We start from the raw sequence: 5743 nt of genomic DNA on the forward strand, positions 1-5743 counted from the left end.
ATTCTTTGGATACATGCATGGGAATGGAACAGTCAGATCATATGGTAGATATATTTATGACTCTTTGATGCACCTTTACACCAGTGGTACTCAGCCTTCATAATGCTGTAATACTTGGATACAGCACTAATGTTATGGTGACTTCCAAACATAGAATTATTTTGTTGCTACTTCATAATTAATTTTGCTACTGTTATGAATGTAATGTCTCTTTTTTTCTGATGGTCTTAACTGACTCCCAAATGGGTCGTGACACAACTTTTCTACACTGATTGCCACAATGGCTGTAGCAATTTGTATTCCCACAAGTAGTTTACTCCAACCATAAATATTCCCTCTTGTCAGTATTTGTGATCAGTGTTTTTTGTTTTGTTTTATTTTAATCTTATCCATTCACACTACAGTAATATAAAATCAGTTTGTATTTCCTTAATGGGAACATTTTTGGATGGGAATGTTCCTGGATCCTTTTCCTTCAATATAAAGTTAAGATTGTGCCCTTTGTCAGTTTCTGTGATGAATTGCATTTTGATGTGGATTTCTGTTGAATCTATCTATATATTGCTTTTGGCAGTGGCTATTTTCAAAAAATTAATCCTACCAATTGAGCAGTGTCTTTATGTGTTCATTGTGTCTTTCACTTTCATGGTTAAGTTTATTATTTTATGATATTTTTTGAGGTTATTGTGAACATTTATAAAATGCATTTTAACATATTTATGAAATTTGAAATAACTTCTTGTGTCATATCTGTTCATAACGTAATGGAGCTAAATGTCAACCAGAGAACCTCTATAACAAAAATGAACTGAGAGATTAACTAGCATAATGTTAAATGAGGAATGGGTTACTGAAAAAAGTCAGAAAGTAGACCACTGAATGAAGCTGAAAACACATTATATCAGATCTTTTAAAACACAATGAAAGTAGTTCAGAGTTCAGACCTGCAAACCCACAAGCCTAGAACCAGACCCACCAGTAATACCTGTTTGTGAGTTGCCTTTGACAGGTAAATCGCTTCTTATCTTTCGCCTTCCCTTTCCATCTCCCATGTACCCTTCCTGTGTACATCTCCACAAACACAGGCCTAAGTTCATACCCATGGATTGGAAGCCATCTTTACCTGGTCCAAATTAACGTCTCATCTCCAGCTTGACCTAGCCTACCTCAGGTCACACAGTTCCTTCACTGACCCAACCTAAGGAAAGCCAGATTACCACATTAGATACATTTCAAAGGAAAAAAATCTATATGCCTGGATCAAATTTGTAAAAACAAAAACAGCATGAATTGTCAAGACAGCATATGTTCCATCAGACTATTAGGTCTATAGATGCAGTGTCTAGAGTGAACTGCCTGGATGAGCCTAAGACAACCATAAAACTTACCAAAGAATTCAAGAAATTGAAAGAAAACACAAGCAAACACATCATTGAAATCTAAGAGGATAACAATAAATGCCTCAGGGATGTCAAAGAAAATAATGAAATGATGAAGATGACTCAGGATTTGAAAATTAATTCAATAAAATGATAGAAACATTAAAGTGAACATATGCTAAAATGGAGATGAGATGGGGAAACTAAATATCCCAACTGGAAAACTCAAGGAAAAGCCTTGCAAGCAGAATGAGTCAAGCAGAAGATGGACTATCAGGACTTGAAGATTCGGTAGAGGACCAATACAAAAGATCTACATCAAAAAGCATAGAAAAACATCAAGTAGTAAAGGTGAGTCACCATCAAAAAGCAAAATCTCCAAATTATCAGCATAGATGAGAAATAAAAATACAAGGTCAATGGCATAGACTAAATCTTCAACAATATCATAGAAGAAATTTTCCCCTAAACTAAGGAAAGCCATACCCATATAGATACAAGAAGCACACAGAACTCCAACTAGATAAGATCGGAAAGGAAACACTCCATGGCATACCATAGTTAAAACACAGTTAAGTGTGCAGAAGAAAAAATATTGAAAACTGCAAGAGAAAAAGCACAAATTACTTGTAAAAGGAAAACTATTCGAATATCATAAAAAACATATTAGCAGAACTAAGAAGATCAACACAAACCCCCAAAATAATAGGGGATTTTCACGCCCCACTTTCTCCAATAGAAAGGTCACCTGGACAAAAAAAATAGGCAGAGCTTTTTCCAAGGGAACTGTTTAAGATGGAAGGAGGCCAGGTCCTAATGCCACATGACTGAGGCCTTATTGTGGCCGAACAGGTACTTCTGGACCAGAAGGTGGTGGTTGTGTGCTGAGAGTATGTCACCATTTCTAGCAATATCTACAGAAGTAAGTTAAAATATCTAGCCTTTCTAAAAACAGATGAACACCAGCCTTTCCTAAGGCCCCTACCATTTTTACCTAGGCTGCATTTTTTTGGTGCAATGCACAACATGCTACCCCACAGGACTTAGCAAGGCCAGGCTGCCCTGGGACCTCAAGATGTTTGATGGGGCCCATCTACCTTATGATACAAAAAAGCAGATGGCTGCCCTCAAGGCTGTGCAGCTGAATCCTACCGGAACATCTGCTTACATGGGGCATCTGGCTCATGAGGTGGGTTGGGAAGTATGAGGCAGTGACAGCCACGCTGGAGGGAAAAAGGGAGTAGAAGGCCATGATCTGCTGCTGGAAGAAGTGACAACTCACAATCCTGTGAAAACAGACAGAAAAGAGTGTGGAAAAGGAAACCAACAAATTCACCAAGGTCTCCCAAATCAATGGAGTTCAAAAGAATGAGTTCAAAAGCGACTGTGCCTCAAAAAAAAAATGAAATAAAATAGAGAGACCTCAGAATTAAATGACATTTTAGATCAAATGAACATAAAAATGTGTTCACCCAAACCCCAAAGAATAAACAGTCTACTCAACAGCCCATCTATGGACGCTTCTTTAAAATGAACCACATACAGAGTTATAAAGCAAACCTTAACAAATACAGAAAAATAAACAATGCCATGTACCCTACATGAACTTAATTTTGCAAGTATTTTATGTTGAATTTTGTGTATGTCTTCAAAATTGCATCAAAGTGGCAAAATATATGAGGATAACATAGTTTTGTGGGTTTGACAATATATTGCCAAATAACCCAATTAATGCTATAAAAAGTGAATAATTAAGTTGTATAATTTTCAGTGGATGATGTTAGCCTTTTTCATTTTACATTTAACTATTAATTTTTCAGTGAAAATTATAAATTTTTCGTGAAATACTAGGCCTTTTTCTTGAAAATGCCATTGTCTTTATTTCTGCATGTCTAAACTTACAGATTTGTGCTCCTGATGATTTATATTCCAATGATTATTAGAGTTGCTGTACTTTAGTTTTATTTATTTTTTGTCTTATTTTATGTATATGAATGCGTATTTTGCCTGCATGTATGTATGTGTGTGCGCCATGAATGTATCTGGTGCCTTGAAGACCAGAAGAGGCAGTAACAGCCCCTGTAACTGAAGATAGAAACATATGTGAGACACCATGTAGGAGCTAGAAATGGAATCCAGGTCCCCTGCAAGAGCAACAAGTTCTTTAACCACTAAGCCAATCTCTCCATCTCCTAGAGTTATTGTATTGGCACTATTTACTCTTCAATGAAATTCAGTTGTTTCTAGGAGACTCATTAATTGGTGTGCCACTCCATATTACTAAAATCACATGTTTTAGTAATATGTAGAACATAGTTTTCCTCAACAAGATATATTAATATTTCTATTTAAGAACAAGTTTGGAATACAAAAGCAATATGTTAACACTCCCATATTCTAAGAAGGGACACAAGGGAGTTTTATAGTGTGAACTGAGAATTTGTTGAGTAATGCTTAAAGTAATATTTTGATCTACATTACTACTATATGAATTGACCTTTCATTTCTTGGCTAGCTAATTTGACTTAAAAATCTGTTGTTACCCACCCACTGAGACAGTGGAGATGATCTACTGGGAGCTCACCAAGGCCAGCTGGACTGTTACCAGAAAAAGCATGGGATAAAACTGGACTCTCGGAACATGGCGAACAACGAGGGCTGATGAGACGCCAAGGACATTGGCACGCGGTTTTGATCCTACGCAATGTGCTGGCTTGGTGGGAGCCTAGCCAGTCTGGATGTTCACCTTCCTAGATATGGATGGAGGGGGGAGGACCTAGGACTTACCACAGGGCAGGGAACCCTGACAGCTCTTTGGACTGGAAAGGGAGGGGGAGAGGAGTGGGGGGAAGGGGAGAGGGGTGGGAGGAGGGGGAGAAGAGTGGGAGGAGGGGGAGAAGAGTGGGAGGAGGGGGAGGGAAATGGGAGGCTGGTGGGAGGAGGTGGAAATTTGTTTTTTTTTCTTTTCTTTATCCTCCTTTTATCAATAAAAAAAAATAAAAATAAAAAAAATCTGTTGTTAAATTATCTAGCAAAGCATTAGTACTGTCATCATGCCAACCTCCCCGTATGGCATCTGTATTTAATTTCTCTTGCAGATGTAGGAAGCAGAAGACAGTCTCTAAGAAAGGTACCAGTGGCGTTATTGTTTTATGTATCTTAAATGTCTGTTGCACTCTTTCTTTCAAATATGTGTATAATAAACTAGAAAATAGAAAATAAGTAGCAATTATATAATGTATATGGACTTCACAGTAAGAAAATATGACTGTAGCTTTTATTTTCCTTAGCCTTTCCCTCTAACATTGACACCTTAACAAAGATAAGTTATCATTTAAGTAGAACAAGAGCTCTCAGCCTGTGCATTCTGACCTTTTGGGGGTCGACTGACCCTTTCACAGAGTCATATACCAAATACCTTGCACATCAGATATTTACATTATGATTCATAACAGTAGCAAAATTACAATTATGAATTAGCCACAAAAATAATTTTATGGGGCTGTTCTTCCAGAAAAGCTGGATTCAATTCCCAGAACCCACATGCAACTCACAACTGTCTTGTACTCCAGTTTCACAGGATCTGACACCTTCACACCAATGTGCTTAAAATAAGTTTAAAAATAACAATAATTTTATGGTTGGTGGTCACCACAGCATAAGAAACTGTATTAAAGGGTCACAGCATTAAGAAGGTGGAGAACCACTGCTCTAAACTAATAGGGAATACAATCATGCTTATAATCACTATGTAAAAAATTGTGGCTATATACATAAAACAATTGCACAGTCACACATGAACAGACACACACACACACACACACACACTTTTTTTCTTTTAAGTAATGCTAAATGTAATGCCTTTTCAGAGTCCACAATAGGAAATAGATTTACTTCATACTAATCCATGATTTTAGCTTGTGGAGCTTAGATTATTTTCTATTCAGTTTTCTTGCCTAGTGCATTAAAAGGAAACAAGATGAAGGGCTAATTTTCTCGGCCACAAAGCCTGGCCCTACTCAACCTACTTCAGGTTGTGAATATGCTGAATAGGAAAGGCATGAGTGGAACTGGGGGCACTATCCTAGGACTATAAAATTCCTAATAGAGTGCAGATTATTTCCTCGAGACAAGTATTCTTATATGTAGGTGTGGTGAAGCTCACATGCATAAAATACCCATATAACAGAGTTGTATAGACCTCAAAATGCACATTTTAAGATGCAGCTTTAATACACTGCATTTTAAACACTGCATCTTTGACACTTTTATAAAGTAATTCTCTCTATCATACCCTCTCATTGCATCTAAAACCATTATGTGCCTTGAGCACTTGGTTAATCTTTAGCTTAAATTCCGCATCA

The 5743-nt window shown here is 37.1% G+C and overlaps 1 pseudogene; it reads left to right on the top strand.

Moving 5' to 3' along the window:
• The first annotated feature begins 2334 nt into the window (after window positions 1-2334).
• LOC142846729 (large ribosomal subunit protein uL13-like) lies at window positions 2335-2785 on the top strand (annotated as a pseudogene).
• Window positions 2786-5743: the final 2958 nt, after the last annotated feature.

The sequence above is a fragment of the Microtus pennsylvanicus genome, chromosome 3 (genome assembly GCF_037038515.1).
Source record: "Microtus pennsylvanicus isolate mMicPen1 chromosome 3, mMicPen1.hap1, whole genome shotgun sequence".
NCBI lineage: Eukaryota > Metazoa > Chordata > Mammalia > Rodentia > Cricetidae > Microtus > Microtus pennsylvanicus.